The sequence below is a fragment of the Peromyscus eremicus genome, chromosome 15 (genome assembly GCF_949786415.1).
Source record: "Peromyscus eremicus chromosome 15, PerEre_H2_v1, whole genome shotgun sequence".
Lineage (NCBI taxonomy): Eukaryota > Metazoa > Chordata > Mammalia > Rodentia > Cricetidae > Peromyscus > Peromyscus eremicus.
Genome location: NC_081431.1, coordinates 3,776,219 through 3,802,291, shown reverse-complemented (window position 1 = coordinate 3,802,291; position 26,073 = coordinate 3,776,219). Strand labels below are relative to the sequence as shown.

Here is a 26,073-nt window from a genome sequence, read left to right as displayed (position 1 = left end):
ACACGAAGGGGAGGCAGCTGGTGAGGGGGGACAACAACGAATACAGAAGGCCTGGTGCCAGCAGGAAAGAGATGAGTGCTCCCCTGCAGGACCCACGCATTCCTATCCGAATCAGTCAGCACTGAGTGGTGGGAGCGGAACCTGTGTGCCAGTCAGGTGTTAGGAAGCAAGGGATTTAGTACAAGAAGTAGAAGGTACAGTGAGTCCCCAGGGATGCAAAGGTCTGAAAAGGGAGGCAAAGAGTCACAAATATCATGAGTCATCATGCTCAGCCTGGCCTGGGTGAACAATTCCCAACAGCAAGGTGGGGCAGGCAGGCTGCCCTCATGGGCTCCTTGGGATGGGCGTGCCCTGCTGCTACTGGGAGCTCCAAAAGGCATCTGGGGGTGCCCGAGAGCCACTGTTAAAGAGTAGGATGGTAGTCAGGATGAAGATCTCTCACCATGTCTCACCCAGTAAGCCAGGCATACCGCGCCTAGCTTCCTACTGCTTCCCACACCACATGCCCCTTCATCGTCAGACAACTGTAACCCACAGCCTCACACTGGGCCGTTCCAGATAGTGGAGTCTAGCACAACTAAAGGGACAGAGAACAAACCGTGCTGATCAAGGGAAGACAGAAACAGAGACAAGTTTAGATATAAAGAGCCTGAAGGGTTGTTTGTTCGGTTTGGTTTTTTGTTTGTTTGGTTTTTTTCTGACGCCTTTTTAGTCAAGTATGCCGTATAGAGAGAGGCTGTTGGGGAGTTTCTGTTCATTAGACCTCTGGTCGGGGCTGGAGAGCTGGCTCAGCGGTTAGGAGAACTGGCTGCTCTTCCAGAGGACCTGGGTTCAATTCCCAGCACCCACATGGCAGTTCACAGCTGTCTGTAACTGATCCAGGAGATCTGACACCTTCATACAGATGTATATGGAAGCAAAACACCAATGCACATAAAATAAATAAATCATTAAAAAATATATTTAAAAGAAGACTCTAGGTTGGTAGGAAAACTAAAATCAGGGCAGTGGGGAGAAAGAAGCAGGCAGGTAACTTCTGGGAATTCTGGAGTAGCTCACAGGAAGAGGGTTGGTGGAAAGTCACAGGGTGGTCAAGACACGCGCGCCTGGTACACAAACCCTGCCTTGCGTCCGCATTTGTCTCTTGCTGTTTTGTTTCCTTTTCTTTTCTATTTCCTTTTCTCTTAAGATGATGTTTCATTATGTAGCCCAGGCTGACCTCCAATTTACAGCAATCCTCCTGCCTCAGCCTCCGGAGTGCTGGGATTTACAGAAGAGCCACCGCACCCAGCTCAGTAGCTGATTTCCTCTTTTCCCTGGGCAGTGCCTTCCCTCTCAGGGTCTCACGAGTGGCTCTTTGTGATCAAATTCATGCAGCTACTTGACAACAAGGTAAAGAATGTTTTCCCACAACCTTTGCTGGGAACAAAATCCTTGGCTCCCCCCACCCTTTGGCACTGACCCTTGGCTGAATTCCCAGGCCAATCATCACTGATCAGGTGAGTAGGATGTTCTTATGGTTATCATGGATGCCCTTCCTACACACCCCGGAAGGAAGGGACCAGGGAACTTTGATCAGCAGCCTCCTCAGAACAATTTGGAGAGAAAGGAATTTCTCCCAAGGAAGAAAGTGTTGTCCCCAAAATGTTATGGCCACAGCACTTTTCAGGTAACACTCAATTGCTAGTTGGCAGAGCTGTCAAAAGAGAAGGGAACTCCTTGCGGGTGGTGATATGAGAGGCCTGAGTCTCTGAGACCTGGAGAGATTTGTTCTGGGCCACTCAGTTATTAAGAAGGAAGACCAGGACTCTCCAAGACTATCCCCATGGAATAAATTAATAGTCTGGCTCATGACCACTCCGGAGATTTGAAGTATTATCCATGTGTCTTCCTGGGCACAAGTGGACTGTTTTCCTGGAGCAGAAAGAACAGACTGGAACCAGGGAGATTTCTCAGAGGTTACAAGATAAAAGACATGCCATGGAATCTAACAAAACCTCAGCAACAGGGAGTAACATGTCTCTGAGGATTGGTTTGACCTTGGACTAGCAGCTTTTGAGGGGCCTTGGATGGGTAGGAAATCTGATTTCCTCAATCCTCTGCTTCTGCCCCATTTTTTTTCCTGGACAGATTTTCTCTCCAGTTTCCCACCACTCCAAGGCCACTGGTGCCCTAAGTGAACGCAACACCACCTTCGGCCTTTCCAGCCGGGCCACAGAGGCTGAGAACTGAGTGCAAAGAGACCCAAACTCATAAGAACAGGTCAGAAAACCAAAGTCCCCACAGAAGCAGCCCAGCCCTTCAACACATCCAGGGCAGAAGGAGCCGGCTGGATCATGTTCAGACCTAGAAGATGGACTAGACTCACAGCTGCAGAACAGCATTGTGTGAACAAGGACCAGGCAGGGCCACTCAGCTTTTCTGCTCCAAAGGCCATTCCTTCTTTCCAACATTGGAGGCACAGCAAGCCTCCGAATACCCAGGCTGAGCTCAGCCAGGTGCACGGAATGAGTATCAAAAAAGTGTTCAGTGAGGTGGAGGAGAGACTTGAGGAGGAGGAGGGAGGAGGATGAAGAAACTGTCTTCAAGCCTAAGATGGTAGACGTATTAGTCAGGGTTTTTATTGCTGTGAAGAGACACCATGATCATGGCAACTCTTATAAAGAAAACATTCATTTGGGGTGGCTGGCTTATAGTTTCAGAGGTTTAATCCCTTGTCATCATGATGGGGAGTGTGGTGGCGTGCAGGTAGATGTGGTGCTGGAGGAATAGCTGATATCTTGCAGGCAACAGGCAATCGACTGACAGACACACTGAGGGAAGCTTGAGCAAAAGAGACCTCAACACCCACCCACACAGTGACACACTTCCTCCAACAAGGCCACACCTCCTAGTAGTGCCACTCTCTTTGGGGGCCATTTTCTTCCAAACCACCACAGTAGGAAAGATCCCAAGAGGCTATGCTATCAACTCAATCCAAGACAAGGCCACTGTGGTCAGTCCCCTAGAAAACACTCATGGAAATTGAGTGCAGGAAGTACTAGGCATGCCCTTGGGACTGTTACAAAGGACTAGAGGGACAGGGGAGGGCTTGAGTTCCACTGAGAGGCAACAAAGGTCTCAGGTGAATCTCATAAGACAGTTCTTTGGAAGTGTCCCACCTGAGACCAGGGGGCTGAGTCCTGAGAAGTCCTCATCAGGCAGAGACTGCACACACTTTACCTCCTAGAGATGACAGAAAAGTGTTTCACCTGTGACTGTCAGCAGCCAGTACCTCCAAACAGGTGCATGAATGAAGGCTTCAGTGTTGATGAAGGGGGCATATCAGCACACCACAGCAGCAACATCCCTGGAAGATGATTAGTGCCAGAGATTCCCAAACGTCTACCAGAGGACTCCAGAGCCTTAGCATCCTTGGAAGTTGGTCCAGGATTTGACAGAGCTGTCAATATGCATAAGAAGAAATGGAAGTCAGATTCTGGGTCCCCAGCCTATGATCAGAACCACACAGAAGACAGAAGACAGGTTCTGGGCCTGTTTCAGGGATTTACTACTTGAGGGTCTGAAGCCAAGCCCTGAAAACTAGCTCTTACGCAAGGATCTAGGTTATCCATATGTGACTGTTCTTCAGCCTGTGGCATCTAGTGACCAGGATGACAGACCACTGTGCAGACTGCCAAACAGGTGTGGCAGCATTCAGATGTAATCATAGTGCTTGCAAAGCTGAGGCAGGGTGATCATGTATGGAAGATCTCAGGTAGATCCCCAGTGGTGCCCACTCCTAAGCTACTACTATTCAAACTTTTATCTATTGATAACATTAATAAAACATATCCCCTGAAGGTAATCCCCAAAGTGAAAAGAGTGATACTGCTTGAGATATTCAACAATTTCAGCATCCTTGGTACTACGTAGCCTAGGCTGGCCTCAAACTTGAAATCCTCCTGTATCATCCCACAGAGTGCTAGGATTATAGGAATGTACCATTATGCCTATGCCTGGCTAGATTGATATTTATTGACAATGAAAGTTGTTTATGGCTTTAAAAATATTTTAAAATTCATTTTATGTGTATGGGTATTTTGCTGTCATGTATGTCTGAATACCATGTGTATTCAGTGCCCACAGAGGCCAGAAGGGAGCACTGAGTCCCCCAGAACTGGCATCACAGAGGGTTGTGAGCTGCCATGTGGGTGCTGGGAACTGAATCTGGGACCTCTGTAAGAACAGCCAGTACTCTTAACTGCTGAGCCATCTCTCCAGCCTGTGTATGGTCTCCTAAAAAGTCAGCAGAGAGTCACTGGGGTGTTGTGGATTAGAACACAGATTCTAGATTCTAATGAACCGCCTACATTAAAATCCTTTCCCATCACTCACGTACCACATGACCCTGGTGAAATTATTCACTTCCCTACATCTTAGGTTCCTCATCTGTAAACTGAAGGGGCTAGTATACAATCAAGGTCAAGTGTTATTCAAGTTAAAACACACTTTGAAAGTTATAGCATGCCGAACACATACTAAACTCTGTATAAACATTCTCTGGGTTGTTTTGTGGTTGTTGTAAAAACTCCCTTCAAACTTAACAGTCTAAAACGTGACGACTCTCATGGTTCTTGTTCGCATCATTTGGTATTAACTGTGCCCTGGGGCAGCTGGCAGGTCCCAAGGGCCCTCATGTGCAGGGTTGATGCTTGTGGCTGGTCACCTATGTGTGCTTAGCTGACTGACCATCTAGCTTGAGTCCCCCTTGTGGTACCCCTATGTGGCTGCAGGCCTCATTATGTGATGACTGGGTTTCATGAAGAGTTCCATGGCTATATCCACTGTCTTCTGTGGAGCCAAACAGGCTTCAGACCTCGCCCAGATAGAACTGGGGGGGGGGGGAGTGTGCCCCACCTTCCATTGACAGGGGTGTAAAGCATATCTACCACAACTTAACACTACTCTTGTAAAAGTGTGTGTAGTAGTGTGTCTACATGAAGAAAATGTTTGATAGAATATACACTATAACTGAGTAAGTAATACATCCATAACAAGAAAAATAGGTAACTTTTCCTTCCTTCTTTTCCTTTTTATTTTGTTTGCTTGTTTATTTTTTTAGCTAAAGTACCTGTAAGTAGCCTTGGGTACCTTAGAAATTGCTACATAGAACTGACTGGTCTTGAACTTGCAATTATCCTCCTGTCTCTGTTTCCTGAGTGTCCACACTCAGCCTACTAATTTTCTTATTTTGAAAATTACACAAAAATTACAAACTCTTGGGAGGCAGAGGCAGGTGGATCTCTGTGAATTCGAGGCTAGCCTGGTCTACAGAGTGAGTTCCAGGATAGCCAGGGCTACACGGAGAAACCCTGTCTTGAAAAAGCCCCCCTCCCCCAAAAAAAGTTGTGGGTCTGAAGAGACAGCTCAGTGGCCAAGAGCATTTCCTGTTCCTGCAGAAGACCCAGGCTGGTTCCAGCACCTGCATCGAGTCACAACCACCTGTAACTCTGGCTCCAAGGGGGTCTGATGCCCTCTTCTGGGCTCCAGGGACTCCTGCAAGCATGTGGTGCACATAAACTCATGCAGGTGTGTGTACACCCAAAACACATGCATGCACACACACATGTAAACATAATAAATAAGAAAAGTTGTAGTATTAGCTGTAAGGGGAGAAAACAATGGCTGTCCCAAAGCTGCCTGCTCACTTCAGACCACACCACCTGCTGAGAGTCACAAAGGGTGACAGGACATAGCAAGGCAGGAGCAGGCACAAAGGGGTCTGTAAACTGTTGGCCATGGAGAAGGCTCCGAGGACAACTGTGACAAAGGCTTGTTTCGATGCATATGAGAAGGGCTGCCGTGGGTGACAGGCATGGGTTCCACTGAATGGCAGCAACATGACAGGGGAGAGTGTCTGAGATTCCTCATACAAAGAAATTATAAATTATAATATAAATTACAAATCAAAGCTGGAGTATGCTTCCCTGAGAGGCCACAGCTTGCAAGTCCCCGGGAGACCCATGTCTCAGAGATCAGGGAGAGCAGGACCCCACCCTGAGGAGGGCATACCAAGTGCCTTCCAGAGCCCAGGATAGATCATCTTGGCTTATGTGGGGGTAGAAACAAAACACACGGTCGTTTGCTTCAAGAGCCTCTGCCTTTGCCCGGTTTAAGGCAGTGACCTGAGCTAAATGAGTTCCTCATGTTCCTTTGATGATTCTACGTGTGGATATCACCCTTCCTGTGAAGACCTAATAAATTACAAAACTCCTTAGAGAGCTCTAGCTTCACAGTAATATCCGGGGTGTTCACAGCCTTACAGTTGGGGCGCACAGATATATCCTCACCATATGGATGTGTCCTAGTTAGCTTTGCTGACTTGCCACAGCCTCCAGTCATCTGACAAGAGAGCCATGGTTGAGGAATTGCTAAAATCAGACTGGCCTATGGGCATGTGTGGGGGAGATTACCTTAACTGTTAATTATGCAGGAGGGCCCAGCCCACTGTGGGCAGCACCATCCATAGGCAGGTGGTCTTAAGCTGTGTCAGAACGCTAGCTGAGCATGAGCCTGGGACCGAGCTAGAGAGTGAGCCAGCAAGCAGCATTCCTCCATGGCTCCTGCCCTGACTTCCCTCAGTGGTGGACTGTGACCTGGAAATGTAAGCAGGTAAACCTTCTCTTCTTCTAAGTTGCTTTTAGTCATAGTGTTTCATCACAACAGAAAGAAAATTAGAATGAGACATAACCTTCCTAGAGCTAGTCATTACCATGAATGGGTGCCTGTGGATGTGGCAAGGCCCCAAAGAGTACACGACAGATTCTTGACAGCAAAGAATAGCTTGGGAAGGAAGTGGGAGTGTGAGTTTCAGATTTTCAGAGATGAGAAATGGAAGGGATGGGAGGAAGGGGTCACTCCATACCCTGTGACAGTGCGCAGCTCGTCTGGGGGATGAGAGCTACATGCCAGTCTTACGAGTTGAGCTTTCCTGAGAATAAGTCATATATTGTATCTTTATTGATGACTGTAATGATTGTAATAGCTCCACACACGAAGAACTTCCTGATCTATATGTTGACTTGTCAGCTTACGTACCAGCACAGCAGTGACTTCTCTCCCGAGACCAGGGTCCAAAGATAGGAAGAGTGTGGCTGAGGTCTTCTGTGGTGCCTTACCCCTGTACCTTGCCCACAGTGGTAGTTCCTATCAGCCACCTGTTCAGCATGACCCCTGTTCTCTTGCCCTCAGCTGAGTCAGAGATCACACATGAAATTGTGTTCAAAGAGAGTCCTAGGCTTTCCACAGCATGGGAGCTGTAATGTGGAAACAGTGGGTGGCCTAGCCTGCTGTGGTGTGACAGAGGGGGCAGAGGGAAGGAAGAAAAGCAGATGCCCGGAGATAAGCTGAGATTGAGAGAGGCTGGGACTGGTGAGCTGACACTTCCCTGGTTTTCATTGTTTCTGGAATCTGACACCTTCCTGCCCCCTGGCATTAAGAGGCAGTCCTGTATCTTTACATCAATGGCTCTTTGACTGAGGGGAGCCTGTGTGACTGGATTGTAATGAAATTCTCACCACAGTGTCTGGCCCCTGTTCTCTAAGGAGAGGCTTCTAATGTGTTTGCCTGAAAAGACCAGCTCAGGGCCCTCAGCTCCTCCCTGTCTGCCCTGTGGCAGCTTTGGGGACTTGTCCCCAAGGGAGGTGTGGTGGAAGCCACTCTCTGCCTCTTCAGTGCAGCTTTAGACCCTGCGCTCTGCTGAAGGTGTGCTGGGATTCGCTTGTGGAGTCCAGCAGCCCTCCATTACCTCTCCTCCATAGGAAGGCGGGTAGGCACCTCTCTAAAGCAGTCCACAGAAGCAGTCCCTGGATGGCTGGGCTCAGACTCTGGCAGCGACCCCAGTACTGCCTTCTACACCTTCAGTCTCCATTTCTGCCAGCACAGGCCCAGCAGTCAGAGTCACCTCACCACCCCCTCTACAGCTCCTCTTGACCTCTGGCCACAGATCCTCCAGCTGGCTAGTGTCACCACGAACCTTGTACCAATGTCTGGGCGAGTCCTCGTGTTGCAGTCCGACGTTCATTTGCCTAGACGCCTAATCCCATATCTATCGGAGAGTCTGGAGTCCTGTGTCCTCCTTGGTTTTGTGTCTCTGGTCCCTACTATAGTGGATAGCATGGTTGTTCCTAAGAAACATCCGTGGAAGGCTTGACTGAGCGAACACATGAATGATTAAACCAATTCATTTCCTTCCCAACTCTATTTTCTTTACTGTTTTTCCACTCTGACACAGTGAATATGCTGGTTTTCTTTAGTAAGTTGTGGGGAAAGAGTGTATGCATGTATGTGCATGTGTGGGTGCAGGTGCACAAACTGTGGACATGCATGTGGAAACCAGAGGTGATGTCTTACCCCATGCTTCTTAGTTTTTGAAGCAGAGCCTCTCACTGAGCCTGGAGCTCACAGTTTGGGTAGATTCTCGGGTCAGTGAGCCTGCAGGATCCACCTGCCTCTGTCCCAAGCCCCAGAATTACAGATGTATGGTTGCCAAGCTCAGCTTTCACAGGGTGCTGGAGAGCTGAGTCCAGGTGCTGATCTGTGCAGCAAACACTTTGGCCACTGGGCCATCTCTCAGCCCCTGGGATTTTCCATCATTCAATTTTTAAATTTTATTTATCATGTGTTTGTGTGATGTGGGGGCAAGGTGCATAGCACACAGCATGCTGTGGAGGTCAGAGGATGGCTTTCCTCTCTCTCTCTCTCTCTCTCTCTCTCTCTCTCTCTCTCTCTCTCTCTCTCTCTCTCTCTGGCTGGGGTCAGACTCCTCAGCTATCGTGGCAAGTGCCTTGATCGGTTTACCATCTCCCCAGTGCTTCTTTTAATGGCACTTATCATTTGCCTTCCTGATCTGAAGGACTATGAAACAAAGGCCTTTCTTTTCAAACCTACTAGCACCAGGCTGCACACATCGGGCAGTCATTCTTAGGTGTGTGTGAGAGTGTGTGAGAATGTGCGTGTATGCATATGTGTGTAAGTGTATATGTATGTGTGACACTGTACCTGAGTGAGTGTGTGTACGTTGGTGTTTGTGTGTGTGAATGAGAAGACAGGGAGATTTGTTTCGGTCTTACAAAGCTTTAGATACCCCCCCCCCCCCCTTGCTTTCCTTCTCCGGCAGGGAACTTCTCAAAAGGAATTACTTTTCTGCCCTGTCCTTGTCTCCTGTGGCCTGTGGTCACCATCTCTGTCAGTGACACAGTTCAACACTGGGCTTTCGATTTGACTCAAACGGCCTTTGGCATGGACAGTCCAGAAAGGAATTTACTCAAATATCAGAGAGAGGCAGCTGTTCAGCTGTCCCGGCTGCACGCAGGGAGTCCTCCAGGACACATCCCTGCACTTGGCACTTGCTGAGAGGAGCAAACAAGGACTGAAGAGGCTGCTGGGAGCTCACCAGTGTCCTGGCCAGTGAAGCAACAGGTGCACCTGGTGCTGTGCTGACCTCCCTAGGGGACATTTGCCCTGCCATTGCTGTGTCTCCAAGGTTACAGGCTGTTTTTCCTTCCCACAAGGCTGTGGAGGACAGAGGGAGAGGAGAGGAGAGTCAGACAGGACAGGCCACAGAGAGAATCCCTCTGCAGGGTTGTATGGTGACCACCATCTCACAGCACTCAGGGATCTCCCAGAAATGCCGTCCATCATGTTGCGAGGCACACCCATAGTAAGGTATTTTCAGACCCCTGGGCTCTCTGGGTAGCAACAGCTCTGCCTGCCATCCTGGACCACACCACTTTCTTCAGGTGAGTCAGGATGGTTCCTGGAGAGGAACAAATACATAGAAAGGGAATTGACAGGGAGGGGGGTTAACATCTAAGTGCCTGTGTTATGACAAGAGTCTGTCTTTCTTCCCTCCTGCCCCCTCTTCTCTTCTTCCTGCCCATCAACAAGCGTAACTAAGAAACTTCATATATTCTAAATTAGTAAGAATCCTCCTCAAACAACCTCCTTTTCTCATGTCTGGTTTGCTGAGGATTGTTTAGACTCTCAATTCCCCACCCATTCAGCAAGATGTGAAATTGATGGAATATTATTCAGACTTTAAAAAGGAAGAAGTTGGCAGGGTGTGATGGTGCACACCTTTAGTCCTAGCACTCAGGAGGTGGAGGCAGGTAGATCTCTGTGAATTCAAGGTCAGCCTGTCCTACATAGTGAATTCTAGAACAGCCAGGGCTACAGAGAGAAACCTTGTCTCAGAGAGAGAGAGAGAGAGAGAGAGAGAGAGAGAGAGAGAGAGAGAGAGAGAGAGAGAGAGAGAGAAGAAGAAGAAGAAGAAGAAGAAGAAGAAGAAGAAGAAGAAGAAGAAGAAGAAGAAGAAAGAGAGAAAGAAAGAAAGAAAGAAAGAAAGAAAGAAAGAAAGAAAGAAAGAAAGAAAGAAAAAGAAAGTAAAATGAAAATGAAAAATAAACAACACAGAGGAAACCCTGTCACTTGCAATAGCACCTACCAAGTGAAACATGCCCAGGTGTAGGAAGGCTAATTCTGTACATGGCTTCTCTTACATGTAGAATTTAAAACAGTGAAAAAGTAACACTCACAGAAACAGTAGAAGGTGGATACTGGGGGCTGGAGTCGGGAGAGCAGGTGATGCCCAAAGGATGCTGGCTTACTACACGGTGAGTAAGTTGTAGATGCGATGTATAGCGTGTGCTTATGGGAGATGTCAGTTATACCTGGGATCCTCAAAGGAAGTAGTTCAGTTTTTTCCAGGCAGGGTTTCTCTGGGTAGCCCTGGCTGTCCTGGAGCTCACTCTGTAGACCAGGCTGGTCTTGAACCCAGAGATCCACTTGCCTCTGTATCCCGAGTGCAGGGATTAGAGGCATGCACCACCACTGCCTGGCAGTAGCTCAGTATTGTTCACACACACACACACACACACACACACACACACACACACACACGTAGAGATTGAGAGGGAGAGCTAGCAAGAGAGGGGGCAGTGGAAATGAACTCTATGTGAGAAGATACTTGTGTTCAGTATCGGGCTGTGATAAACATGTCCTGATGTAGACACAGATCAAAAGCCCCCTGTGTCTGTCACTGTGCTGCACTGCGACCTGCCCCCTCCCCATGCTCCTGTTGCCAGACCAGCCGGCTCCCTGCTTTCCTCGTCACAGACCATAACCCATAGAACGAAACCCCCTCCTTTCAAATAGACAGTTAAAATATATCTAATTCTTACTTGTCAGTTACACCTCTATAAAGCCTTGAAAACACCACTTGTGGTGGCACATAACAGTGGTTCCAGCTCTTGAGAGGCTAAGGCAGGGGGACCGGGGACTGGAGACCAGTCTCACCTACACGCTGAGTTTGAGGACAACCTGAGGTGCATATGACCCTGCCATATAAATATAGTAAAATAAAAGAGCAATAAAACCCCTCCCCCTTTACATTGACTCAGTGGATAATAAACACATAGATAATAAAGAAAATTTAAAATGAAAATAAACACATTGGTTTAATCATTTAAAAGTATATGAAGTTGCTTGCATCTTTATAGATAAAACACATGACAGAATTCTTCTGTTATATTTCTGGTCTTCTATCCATCTCTGAGCAGCTTCTGATGAGAAACAGAGTCTCACCCTGTTCTCAGAACTGCAGAGGAAATTGAAACATGATACTGGAAAGTTGGGGGCCCAGGCCTGTAATCCTGGCTACCAGGGAGGCTGAGGCAGGAAGAGCACAAGGCCAACCTGGCCAACCTAGTAGGACCCTGTCTCAAAACAAAGAGTAAACAGCTGGGGGTGTAGCTCAGGGGCAGAGCACTCGCCCAGCAGGCACAAAGCTGTGTCCAACCCCCAGCGCTGCAGATTCACCAATAAAAAGACATTGGGGGGTAATATAGCTCTGATTGACCCATCACATCCCCTTCCCTGATGGCTGGACAGGTAAACTTCCGACTGACCCATCACATCCCCCCTCCCTGCAGTTAGATATGGCTGGACAGGTGAACTTCCACTCAGGGAATGTGCATTGATGTGAATGTTACCTCTTGGCCACATCTTCCTGCCTGTGTCTCCACAGTCTTCTTCCCCTTCCCACACACTGGGACTCAGCCATGGAGGTGACTCAGCCTTAACTGATCATGGAGGAACCACAAGATGGAAGAACTATGGTCCTTCTGTAAGTAGGTATGACAAGGCACTTCAAGGCCTGGAAGGCTTACCTTGGATAATCCCGTAAGAAAGAAGTAGACTTCTTAAGATGTGAAACTGTTGCTGGGACTCTGTCAAAGCAATCAGACTTATGATTATGGAAAATGACACAGAAATGCTATTGCTGTTGAAAAGCCTACAGTATGTGACATTGTCTCAACAGCTGGGAGACAAGAAAATTGGTGTTGTTTACTGGAAAGTTGGTGTCATTTTTCTGTGGCAAAAACATTTGGCAAGGAAGCCACTTGCAAATAATTGAAGGACATCCCACACGCCTATTAAGCTCTTAGCTCTACAGGAAGCATTTACATAAAAACCACATTGTTAATGTGTGCTAGCTGCTCCTTCCAACATTTTTTTGGCCGAAGTATCACAGAAAGAGTACAGGTTAGAACTGGCCAGACTTCAGTGTTCACAGATAATGCAGTCAGGATGCAGGTCTCTACAGAGTTGACAAGTCAATTGCTTCTATGCCCTAACCAAGAAATCAACCAGGGTTGCCCAGAACATTTTCCAAAGGCCACTGAAGCTTCCCAGCCAAACTAAGAGGCACACTTAAGAAAGGTGAGACTCAAGGTCTAAGGATTTGTACTGAAGCCTGAAGTTCCAGACAGACTCCAGGCAACCCACTCTTATGGTAGATTGCTTGAGAGAAGTAAGCAGCTTAAAAACTGGGTCTGTGAGAGACCTGGGGAGTTGACTGGCTCCTGGAGCTGACTGAAGCCTTTCAAGAGAATTATACTGTCAAAGAAATTATAAGTCTCATCAATTTGAAAAAGTCTGCACATGTTTAAGGCTTAAAGCGTCTGGGGGACCTTCCTATTATCACCAGACAGCAGTGTGAAGTCTTCACACCTCCCGGGGGCATGGCCCAAAGCTGGCTTTACACGATGCAAGAGGGGACAGTGGCACAGAACCTCCCAGAAGGCAAACTATCAGCCATGAAGGACAACAGACACACCTCTTCCATATTCCCCATATCCACAGTTCCATGACCACCTCCATTGGCCATGCCATTACATGTCATTGCTGGTCATTCATATTCATGAAAGAAAGGCCCCAGTGCTCTGACTACTGCTGGATGACTTCTCAGTGCACACGTGTGCACATTTCCCTGGGTCTGTTCTGCTGAGTGCAATGATGAATCATGAGATACTTCATTCAAAATGCCAACCTCACTCTGTGTCCCAGTTCCTCTTTTTCTTGTGGTGTATGTGTGAACCTTGGCTTCAGTCTTGTCTGTACTATCTCTGGATGTTTTGGTTTTTCCAGTCTGTGACTGGCCACTGGTACACAGCTGGAATTGAATTTACATCAGATTACCAGTTGAGCCAAATATCTTTTCATGTTGCTTACTGGCCACTTACATGTTCTCTTTTGTGTCATTCAGAGCTTTTGGAGAGAACTGTATCGCTTGTATCACTTTCTTCTCTGTGGCTTGTCTTCTCACTGTCTGGTCTCTGGGAAGGGTGCAATCACGTAATCTGATTAGCCCTATAAATAGTTTTATCAAAACCCTCAGTCTTAAGTCCTTCCTGTTAGCAGTTCACACATGGCCTGTGAAAGTGCATCCCATTGGTTTCTTAGACACAGGACAGGGACAATGTAGTTGGGTAATAGTCTCATTTCAGAGAGTTTTCGAGGTCAGGGTCACCTACAGACGTCTGCAGTAGGGTAAATGTCAGAGTGGCCCTATTAACTATGATTAAGATAGTCATAAAAGAACAAATGGAGGCAAGAGAAACCAGACAAAGAAGATGATACCCAAGCCAAGGGGCAGCACTCTTAGATAAAGAGTGTGTGGTACGTACACAAAATTGGATGCTATTGAGCCTTTACGCAGAAGGAAAACCTGCCATTTGTGACAGCACAAATAAATCTGGAAGCCATGTGAGTGACAGTAGAAGGCAGAAAGACAAATGGCCCATGGCCTCATCTAGATGTGGAATTTAAACAAGTTAAACTCACAGAAATGGAGGAAATGGCAGTTATCAGAGCTGAGGTAGGACTGGGGTCATGCTGGTCACACAACACATTCCAGGCAGGAGGAACACATTCAAGGAGCCTACTGTACTTCTTGAGACTATGATTCATGAAACTATATTGCATAAAACGTCAGGAGGAGGAGCAGAGACAGGAGAAAGACCAGGAGGAGGGGAGGGAGGGAAGAAGGAACGCATCAAGCAGGTGGGAGGAGGGAGGGAGAAAATGTGTATTCACTGATAGCAAAGCTCTTAATCTACATCCAGGATGGAGTCCAATCAGCAATGGTATCATCCCTTCTACGTCATTCCATTCTGGGATGACATTTTTTATCTCAAGTATTTGGAGACTAAATACTTAACAGCAATAATCCACTCTACATGTAAATCAATTTATTGATTAAGGTGATTACAAAGTTATCACCACGAAGTAATAAACTTCAAACTCCATGCATGTTGAGATCATTCTAATTGCTACCTAAAAGGTGGCAGTCCAAAGTCTGGAGAAAGGAATGTTAAGATATACCAAGGTTCACCAAGAGTCCCTGAGAACTGGTCTGGCAGATGTGAGCATTCCTGTCACTCCAGGAAGCTGTTTCCAGTTTGACATAAGAACTTCCACCCTGACTAGAGGCCTGGAACTGGAGTGAACAGCAGATGGGGACATGTGTTGAGAACTGTTAGCAGAGACAGACTGCAAGGGAGAGCCAGAGAACCAGGAAAGAACTGTACCAGAATCATGGGCTCATCAACCCATGTGTTCCAGTCACTGGTGGAGGCAGAATTGAAGATATTAGAGAGAAAATGGGCTCTCAGGTCTTTTGGCCCATGTAAATGGTAGAGCAGCAGTGGGAAAGGCCTTGGGAATGAATCACTTTAGTGGGCTCTTGTAGCCTGAAGTTTCTCTAGTCTTGCCCAGCCCACAGTCCGGATGAATCTCTCCCACCCACAGACCGGCAGCCACTTATAAAATAATCACTTAGAGGCTTAATATTAATTACAACTGTATGGCCTATGCCTCAAGCTTCTTGCTAGCTAGCTCTTATAACTCAACCCATTTCTGTTAATCTATGTATCGCCATGTGTTCCGTGGCTTTACCTGTGTCCCATTACATGTTGCTCCTTGGACAGCGGGCTGGCGTCCCCCCGACTCTGCCCTTCTTCTCTCTGTATCTCTCCTTGGATTTCCTGCCTGCCTCTAAGCTGCCTTGCCATAGGCCAAAGCTGCTCTATTCATTAGCCAATGGGAGCAGCACATATATTCACAGCATACAGAAAGACACCCCATAGCAGGTCCTGGGCTGTCTCCCTTCTGTGTGTTGGTCTCATCTTTAGGCTGATTTCTGTCATTGTGCCCTAACAGCTCCTCTGGACACCAGTATTTACAAAAGAGAATAGATATCTTTATCTGTTGTGGGAATTCGATCCACCAATGACCTTGGGGTATCTGGCCCAATAGAGGTGTGTTTTTTTTTTTCTGGGTATGTGACTGCTTAAAACTGAGGAGGGGGCAGTGGTGGCGCACGCCTTTAGTCCCAGCACTTGGGAGGCAGAGCCAGGCGGATCTCTGTGAGTTCGAGGCCAGCCTGGGCTACCAAGTGAGTTCCAGGAGAGGCGCAAAGCTACACAGAGAAACCCTGTCTTGAAAAACCAAAAAAAAAAAAAACCAAAAAAAAAAAAAAAAAAACTGAGGAGGGGTGCCTACTCGCTCTCTCTTGGGGGTGATTGGCGACTGGACAGCTGGTTCCAAGGGAGGAAGATGACAATGGCTGTTTACTTTGCTCTGTATCTGTGAGTATACTTCTCCCAATTTTATATCTTAATAAATCCTTGATAACTTTTAACAGACTCTCGTGGATTCACTTAACATTTATTCAAAAATATCTAGTCATTTCTGCCTTGCGTATCTCTGATCCAAACTGGATGCTGTAGTTTGGAAGTGTTTTGTCCCCCAAGAATTTCTATTTAGGAGGTAGTGGTAAGAGTGGTAGAGCTTAGTGGTTAGAGCCTAATGCAAGATGGTTAAGGTTACTGGGGATATCATCTTAGGAAGGAATTATCATAGTTCTTATAGGACTCTGATGGTTAGGAAAAAGAAAAGACAGTGATGTGGTGATAATACACTTATTTTCCTAGTACTTGGGAGGAAGAAGCAGGAGGATCAGAAGTTCAAGGCCAGCTTGGGCTACATGAGACCTTGTCTCAAAACAAAACAAAATCAAAAGGACAATGGTTCAGTGGATAAAGTGCTTGATGTGCAAGTACAAGGACCTGAGTTCAGACCCCTGGCACCTTTGTAAAAAGCTGGGCATGGCTGGGCCCATTTACAACACCTAAGGGACCAAGTCGCTGGACTATGACAGATGGATTTGGTTATCTGGTTGTTTGTTTGGTTGTTTGGTTGGTTGGTTGGTTGATTGGTTGGTTGGCTTTTGGTTTTTCAAGACAGGGTTTCTTGTATAGCCCCAGCTGTCCTGGAACTCCCTCTGTAGACCAGGCCTCTGCTTCCTGAGTGCTAGGATTAAAGACATGCGCCATCACATCTAGCCAACAGATGGAGTTTTGAGAGACATGGATGTTGAAGTGCATCCTAGGCTAGGGGAACAATATGAGCCTTCACTGTGACCCAGGGCACAGCACCACCCAGCGAGGACAGTGAGGACTCTGAAGACAGTGTGGACAGCGGCAATTTAGGAGAGGAAAGAACTGAATTAGATTTAGTAATGCTAAAACATCCATGTGAAAATATCTGGGGAAAGACAGAGAGGACTGGGAAGGAGCTGCTGGGGGCTGACAGCGTAAAAGACAGACAGCCGTCTGTTAAATGCTATACACAGGCTGAGTCAAGCACTTTCCTTACACTGTTCCTTTATGTCTTTGGAATCTTCCAGAGAAACTCCTTTTGTTTTGTTTGGAGACAGAATCTCTATAGCCTCAAACTTGCTACTTAGCTGAGGGTGGCTTTGAACCCCTCATCATCTTGCCTCCACTTCCCAGGTGCTAGGATGCTAGGTGTGTGCTGGTGAGCCCTACTGTCGTATCAATATTTCCATCACAATTTTATTAAAATGCAAATAGATATACAAAAGGTTATTTACCAAGCCATCCAGCCAATAAGTGGGATTCAAACCTGGTACTCTAGAGCCTAGATGTTGGAGAGATGGGCATGGGTAAGCTGCTTCAGGAATAGAGAAAGCCAATTCCCAGTCATTAGCTCCAAAATGCAGCAGTCCTCAATCTATGTGACTGCTCCGACCATAGATTTGATCAACATTTGTTTGCTGTATGGAGCCTTTCTTCTTACATCATCTGGGCTCCTTTTGGCTACAAGGTCTCATGTAGCCCAAACTGGCCTTGAACTTCTGATCCTCCTGCTTCTTCCTCCCAAGTACTAGGAAAATAAGTGTATTATCACCACATCACTGTCTTTTCTTTTTCCTAACCATCAGAGTCCTATAAGAACTATGACAATTCCTTCCTAAGATGATATCCCCAGTAACCTTAACCATCTTGCATTAGGCTCTAACCACTAAGCTCTACCACTCTTACCACTACCTCCTAAATAGAAATTCTTGGGGGACAAAACACTTCCAAACTACAGCATCCAGTTTGAATCAGAGATACGCAAGGCAGAAATGACTTGGAAATATGGCCCTTATCGGAGTGGGTGTGGCCTTGTTGGAGGAAGTGTGTCACTAGGGTTGGCTTTGAGGTTTCAACAGTCCAAGCCAGGCCCAGTGTCCCTCTCTCTTTCAGCCTGCTGACTAGGATGCAGCTACAGGCCTACTGCCATGCTCCCTGCCATGATGATGATGATGATGATGAACTAAAATTTCAACTCTCTGAAACCATAAGCAAGCCCCCAATGAAATGCTTTCTTTTATAAGAGTTGCCTTGGTCATGGTGTCTCTTCATAGCAACAGAACAGTGTCTAAACAATGTGTAAAACACAAGTACATATGAGTCTGTGAACAAAATCACAGTATATCTGTAGTGTTAAAATTTCATAGGCGGGCTGGAGAGATGGCTTAGTGGTTAAGAGCACTGACTGCTCTTCTAAAGGACTGAAGTTCAATTCCCAGCACCCACATGGCAGTTCATAACTGTCTGTAACTCCAGTTTCAGGGGACCTGACACTCATGGCAAAACACCAATGCACATTAAATAAAAACAAATAAATTCTAAATTTTTCATAGGAAAGTGGTTGGGGAGCAATATCTAAATAAGATCCCTGAGGTCAGGAGTGCTAACGGGAAAAACTAAACTCCGACACACATCCATGCATTTCTCTCAGGTAGTGGGGGCACCAAGCAAACGTGACCTGCACAGCAGAGCTGGGCTGTGCTCAGGGCAGCATCTGAAGGACACATACAAACCACGCTCTGACTTCCTGTCTGTTCTGCCTCCTTGTGGTTCCAGAGTAGCTCGTGTTCATTCAAGGTCTGTCTCTGTCATTCACCTGCTGAGTGTACGGCGCTAACTGCTAACTCTTCACTCTGCGCAGGATTCAGTGATTGTCTTTATTAGACGATTCTTGTAGGGAAGGGGTTGAATGGAACATAGGAAAAAAAAAAAAACACTAGTATTGAGAATTTCAATGATGGGAGTCTTCACTTTCCACAGGAGAACAAGACTGTAAAGATGGCTGGAGCCAGCCATGCTGAAACCAAAAATATGATCCATAGCCGTGATCCATAGGACACACCGCTTTTTAACCCTTCATTTTTCTTTTTGCCCAAAGAGTAAGCATTCTTGCTGTGCGGCGGTGGCGCACGCCTTTAATCCCAGCACTCGGGAGGCAGAGGCAGGAGGATCTCTGTGAGTTCGAGGCCAGCCTGGTCTACAGAGCGAGATCCAGGACAGGCACCAAAGCTACACGGAGAAACCCTGTCTCGAAAAAACAAATAAAAACAAAAAACAAACAAACAAACCAAGAGCACGCATTCTTTAGAGCTGGTTTAAACACACAGGGACAGAACCAACATCTCCAAAGCTAGCACTGACTTAATTCATTACAGTTTACAACATGACAAACAAAACAACAAGACCCTCCAAAGCAGTTTGACTAGTGCGGTCCTGTTTAGTGACACGGGCAGTGTTTTTCCATCCTCACACTCCTGAGTTTGGAAACATCTCATCCTTGCACTTGGGGCACTGTGAATGATCACCAGGGAGGCCTGTGATGTGAGGTTTCACTTTGCTGTCCTTTCTCTGGGAACAAAACTGCTTTCCCTGTTAGGTCAGCGTGTTGCCTCCCCTAGGCTCACAGAGGAGTCTCAGCCGCCGCGAACCCTGCATTCCCACAGCCGTTTATGCCTGGCTACAATTTCACGCCCAACGTCACACTTCCCGGCTTCAGCACGCTGTCATTTTCACACTGATTCCCCCTCTTAGGTTATCTGTTCCTGTCAAATGTCACGTGATCACCATGAGGAGACTAAGGGTCAGCACAGCAGGGTTGCTGGGTATGAGGAGATGTGGCTGCCGCTGACAGTGGTGTGTATCTGGTATTCACCAGTGACCTGTACACACAGGAGCCACTTGTACCTGGTGCAGTCAGTTGCTCACGCTGACGTGCTACAGAGGCTGAAACGGTGACTGTGTCATCAGGTCGCTGCTATTGTTAACTACACCACGGGGACAGACTCCGTGCATTCTAAAGCCCTGCAAACTGAGGGGCGCTGCCATAGAAACAGGCAAATTAGTGTAAGAACCACACGTGCCCCACCTGTGCCCAGCATCCCGCTTCAACCCTCCCGTGCTCAGCCAGTCGTGCCCACACGGCTGCACCGCTCCACCCTCCCTGCACTCTAAGTCGCTCCCCGGTGTCTCTGTGTAAACACATCCATTCCCAATTAAAACCCGTGATTAACTCGGCTGTCCAACTTCAGTCTGAGACTGAAACATGTGTCTGCAGTCAGTCGGGAGTCGTGGCAAGGGGCACTGGTGACAAGGTGCACCGATGGTGAAAAGGTGCACCGATGGTGACAGGGTGCACTGGTGAAAAGGTGCACCGATGGTGACAGGGTACACTGGTGACAAGGTGCACCGATGGTGACAGGGTACACTGGTGACAAGGTGCACTGATGGTGACAGAGTACACTGGTGACGAGGTGCACTGATGGAGACAAAGTGCACTGGTGAAAAAGTGCATGGATGGTGAAAAGGTACACGGATGGTGAAAAGGTGCACCGATGGTGAAAAGGTGCACGGATGATGAAAAGTTGCACCGATGGTGAAAAGGTGCACCGATGGTGAAAAGGCGCACTGATGGTGGTGACAAGGTGCACTGGTGAAAAGGTGCACTGATGGTGAAAAGGTGCACTGATGGTGACAGGGTGCACTGGTGACAAGGTGCACCGATGGTGACAAGGTGCACTGGTGACAAGGTGCACCGATGATGACAAGGTGCACCGATGGTGAAAAGGTGCACTGATGGTGACAGGGTGCACTGGTGAGTCTCTGCTCTATTCCGACAACAACCCTGTCAGTTATGATTGGGTTTTTTTTTTGGCAGACGAGACAACTGAGGCACAGACAGGGCTCGGAGGTTTAATGACGATCAACAACAGGAAAATGAGGCTAGATTCCACATCCGGGCCTCTGCTGTAAACGTCACCTCACAAAAGGCCTCCTGCCCTCTGCTGACTCTGCTGCGCCTGCACTCGGCCCCCGCAGCGGCCGGCACTGTGGACCTGTCCTTCCCTTCAATGAAAGGGGAGCTCGACCAAACAGGGACTCCCCGGATCCTTGCCCAGGTCTCTCCTCCCCTTCCCAGCGTGTGTCCGGCGGCCCTGCAGCCTGCTGAGGAGGTACAGAGGAGTCCACTCCGCCGAGAACCCGCCCCAGACGGCGGCCTTCTCTGCCACCGGCTCACAGAGCTCTGGAGAGCGGATCGTTGCCTCGAACCCTGCTAGGCCTCAGTTTGGCCCGAGCTGCACCTAGGCCACACTGTTCTGTCCCTGCTCCAAACATCTGGACAGCGGCCTCCAGGGGCGGAACATCTGGCCTGGTTGCCTGTGGAGCCTGGATACTGTGAAAACAGCTGTGCAGGTGGGGAGGGGAGGGGAGGGGAGGGGAGGGAAGGGGAGGGGAGGGGAGGGGAGGGGAGGGGAGGGGAGGGGAGGGGAGGGGAGGGGAGGGGGAGGGGGAGGGGGAGGGGGAGGGGGAGGGGGGGGAGGGGGAGGGGGAGGGGGAGGGGGAGAGAAGATCCGAAGATCCAGCCTCTCTTCTGTGGGATTCCCTCTGCGTGGCTAGTAACTCTAATGGCTGCGGATTCTTCAAGCATTGGTAGAGAAGGTCTTATGATGGCTTCTCCATGTCCTTTTTCTCTTTTCTACCAAAGCTTTCTGACTTCCCTGTAAGTCTTCTTTTATCAGAACCAAAACACATACTCTCTCCTTTCCCTAAAGGAGTCACCAAGTGGGGTCCTCTCTGCCCCTTGGACTAGAGTTTCAGAAGTGACTCTGGGTGTACCTGGGACACAGACACTCAAGGGAGGAGGTCAAATGACCTGAGGACAGTGGGACTGGAGGCTGTGGAAAGAAGGAGGGAAAGGTGACCCAGTTTGCTGTTGACTTAGGCCCCAAGCATCCAGCCTTGTACCCAACATCCCATGGGCCGAAAAGACAGTACTGTTTTGTGTGCCCAAGCTTACCTCCAATCTCAAAAATACCTATTCTGTGATAGCATTCACATACTCTTTCCTTTGAGGAATTTCCTTACCCCATCTAAATGACTCCAAGGCAACAGCCAATCATGAAACCCTTCTGCCCTCACAGTAGCGGGCATGCAACCCAGAGCTGGCCAATCAGATCCTTCTCCTTGGCCTTGTATCTATGGATACCAGAAAAGAGACGCCTTCTTTCCCTCCAGGTTGCTAACCAGAAGTTAAACTATTTACAACTGCCACCCCTTGTATAGAGGTTGCCCATTTACTATGAGAGATAAGAAAGTGTGTATGTGTGTGTGTGTGTGTGTGTGTCTGTCTGTCTGTCTGTCTTGTCTGTCTGTCTGACTGTCTGCCTGGACCTGACACCTTTATTTATCTTCTGGATTGTCATAATGTTTACATATGGTTAGAAAGAAAGGTTATTTATGTTGAATTCTCAACACTTAGAATCCTCATGGACTCCTTCCATCCTCCCGACAATGCTGTGGGGCAGTTGAGGCACAGACTGACCCAGACAGCGTAGAGGAGCAAGGGTTCACAGTAGACCCTGATCCTCAAGTTCTGCAGCAGGTCCCTCTTCCAAGCTGCCTCTCAAGGACGGGCAGCTCTGGCCTACCCCAGAGAAGCACAGCTTGCAAGGGAACCTAGAGCTCCGTAGTTAACAGCAGCACAATGCTGCCACAGACAGAAGTTCAGCAAGCCCCACTGGCGAGAGTTATTTCATCCCAAACTGTACCTTCTTCACCCCACTCCAGTTTGGGAGATTCCTGTTTCCTTGAATGCCAAAGGAAACTCCACACTGACCAGTCCTCCAAAGGCACTTCAGGCTGTTAGGGACACTGGCCATTGTATAGCAATCTTCAGCAAAAAAAGCTGCATCCTCCAGCCCGCTCCTGCAGAGCCCAGTGTCGTCTGCTCCTGCTTGCGGTTGCCCTGGAAACTTTGCTCCCCAAGCCCCAGTCACTGCTCTACCTGTTCATTGGATCCCACTCCTTCCTGCAAGGCTGCAGCGAGCCCGCAGCTGAGTGAGACTTGGAAGAAAGTAAATAGGTATTTTTATCACCCAAACATCTGCTGAGAGAAATTAATTCACACATGTCACTTGCAAGCCATTTGCAAAGGTGTGCAACACACTCACTCTGCTGTTTAATCTTGGTTTTCAACCATTTCTTTTTCTTATTTTTCCACTGCTTTCAAGTTGGGCAAAATAACCGAGTGGGCCTACCCCTCCCTTTCTTATGAAAAGTGGACAAATTACTGAGAATTACTGTCAAGGGACCTGTATAAATTGTATTTGGCAAGATCGGGTGTGCATGTGCCGTAGCCATCAAATCATACGTGACTATGATCCCACTGCAGTGCATAATTGTCTATAGGTACAATTACAAGAAAGTTACAAAGCCGTGCATGATGGTGCACACCTCCCTGCACTGGGGAGAGGCAGGCCAACCAGCCTGGTCTACAGAGCTGGTTCCACGACAGCCATGGCTACACAGAGAAACCCTGTCAGGAAAAACGAAAAAAAGGAAATAAATAAAAACAAGGAAGGTACATGTTCAACACACACCACTAGTCACAGATTTCAACTATCTTGCTACAGTGGAGCTAAATTAGCAGTGACTCATGGCTGATAGCAAGAATGGCAGCAGTCGGAGGCCTTGGCCCACTAGGACACGTGATGAGGAAGTACTTGCCCTCTAATGCAGAAACCAGTTGGGCTGCTACGGTGATGTGTGTCAGACTTCCTGGAAGAATGCTAAACCAGAATCTTCAAAATTTGGTCCACCTTGATTTTTGCTTACGGATTTCACTTAGCAAGTTGTCATTAAATAGGTCTTAGAGGTACATAAGGTGAAGATGTTGCAGTCTGGATTCAGACTGTCTTCCAAAGACTCAAATGTTCGCTCCCCAGTGAAGCCATGTTCAGTTGGGGAGGTTTAGGGGAAGTGATTGGTTCTTGAGAGCTCTGACTTCATTCATGGAATCATCTACTGATGGGTTCGAGTGTGGTGGGCTCTTAGGAGGTGGGACCTTGTTTAAGGGAGTCAGGTTTTGGGGTCCTATCCTGTCCTCTGCACTTACCACAGATGCAGCACCAATGGAGCCACACAAGCACAGACCGTGACTTGTGGAAATGTGAGCAGAATCCATCCTTGCTCCCGTAAGCAGCTCTGCCCTTCCGTCTTTTGTCACAGTGCTGAAGAACTGAGTACCATATAGGGCATATATACATATACATATACAGTTTGCCATTAGTTTAGCTCAAAAGAGTACAAGGGAGATTTGCTTTTTCTGAGTCAGTTTCTAGGTCACATGGACCTGAGGTAGAAGGTGCTGGAACAGAGCTAAATCATTCTTAGGAATTTTAGATGACACAAGACCTGAGAACCAGGGATGTTTGTCACTGGCTTTCCACTCTAAGAGTGGAACACTCAGGCACTGACTAAGCATTCCAGCCAGATGGGTTATTGCATAGGTTAGTTTGTCTTGGAAGGTTCTCATACTTGCTAATTTAAAACAAACAACAACAACCAGGAAAAAAAAAAAAGCGTCTCAGAGCAATGAACATTGAGATTGGCAACTCACAAAAGACTGGAAATATTTTAGTTGTACCTTAAAAATTAACTGAAGAAAGATTAGGGAGTAGTTTGGCAGACACCTACAACCGTGGCCTCCAAAGGGCATTGTACCTGGGCATTTCTACCTTAGAAAACAACACTTCCCATCGTATAACACTTCAGCTCACACATCTGCATGTGTTCCCGTCTCCAGAGAGCAGGTGTCATTTCCAAGGTGACCTGAGGTAATTCACTTCTCTCTGGCCTCATTTTCCTTCTTCCTCCAACCCTCTCCTCTGCCGCCTTGGGTTTGGATTCCTCCTAACGTTTTCCTTTCTCTCTTGCTCATTTTGCTGTTTCTCGGTTTCTGTTTTAACAGTTCTCTTAGCTTTTGCTCAGCCTCAGATAGATCTTTTCAGGGTTAACCAGAGTCCAAGATGTGGCACATCCTGTTCTACTCCAACCTAGACTTGTGGAGTCTGTTCTGAAATATCAAAATATTTATCTTTCCAAGTGAGTTAGGCAGACCTCCCATGGAAAGTCCTTTGTTTCTTGACAGATTCTCCAATAGTGAGTGGGTTTGTGCATTAAAAGCCATTGGTGCGTGGGGTAGGTCATCTACCTGTCTAGCCTGGATGAGTCAGCTAGCACAAGCTTTGAAATCTAAAGTTCAAGGTAACTGGAGGTTTCTTAGGGCTTCATTGTGCCCCACCTCTCCAGATTCACAGTGGAAGTCCTGACTACCTCAGAATAGGACCTCACTTGGAGACATGACCTTAGATGAGACAAACAAGTTACACAACATTAAAATGAAGTTTAAAATGAAGTCGTACAAGCCCTAATCTAAATGATGGGTATCTTTCTATACAGGGAGATTAAGGACAGCTACATAGAGAGGGAAGATCGACCACACGAAGATAGCAGGGAAGGATGGCTACCTGCCAGCCAAGGCAGGAGGCCTGGAGCAGATCTTTACCTCACAGCTCTCAGAAGGATTCTATCTGCATTCTGATCTCTGACTCCTGACCTTCAACCCTGAAGGAAAATGTTATTGGTTATAAGTGACACAGCTTACAGTACAGCCTAGCAGCCCTAGAAAGCTAGCGGAGGAGCATCAGGGCTCAGCAGACCCAGTGTCCTACCTTGTCACAGAGTTGTCTTCAGAATGAAATGGTCTAAGAGAAACAAGAAACTTCAGAAATAAGGCTGTGATGAAGATGAAAGAGACTGGTGCTTGTTTCCCAAGAACTCAGTGTATAAGACCCACCTGAAGAGGAAGGCGCCAAGACGCTAAAGAAGGGCAGATAAGCCCGAGGCTGCACAGAATGCATGCAGCAGAGACTTAGGGATGGAAGTGTATCTTGAGCAGCAGCAAAACAGCAGGGTCCCCATAGCTCAAAGAAGGAAGAAGGGATTTGCATGCTAAGCTGGACAGAGGTGGACTGTGACCAATTGGAATGTGCCCCGCCTTTCCTGGGTCTGTATGTAGCATGAAATACTTGGCTCTGTCAATGACTGTGTTTATCCCACAGAGTTTGGAATATGTGCCAGGGTCACCTGATGCCCCAAACGGCAGTCATGGCTGGCAAGATGAGCTAGTGGGTGAAGACACTTGCCACCACACCTGACAAGCTGAGCTCAATCTCCAGGACTCACATGGTAG

At 47.6% G+C, this 26,073-nt stretch overlaps 1 long non-coding RNA gene across 1 annotated transcript; it reads right to left on the bottom strand.

The window, feature by feature from the left end:
• Positions 1 to 11,430: 11,430 nt before the first annotated feature.
• On the bottom strand, positions 11,431 to 22,027 carry LOC131925635 (uncharacterized). The gene is made up of 3 exons (XR_009383313.1): positions 21,838 to 22,027; positions 12,210 to 12,269; positions 11,431 to 11,638 (listed from the first exon to the last, which is right to left on the bottom strand). It is a non-coding gene; the product is annotated as an uncharacterized LOC131925635 (long non-coding RNA).
• Between the last annotated feature and the right edge of the window lie 4,046 nt (positions 22,028 to 26,073).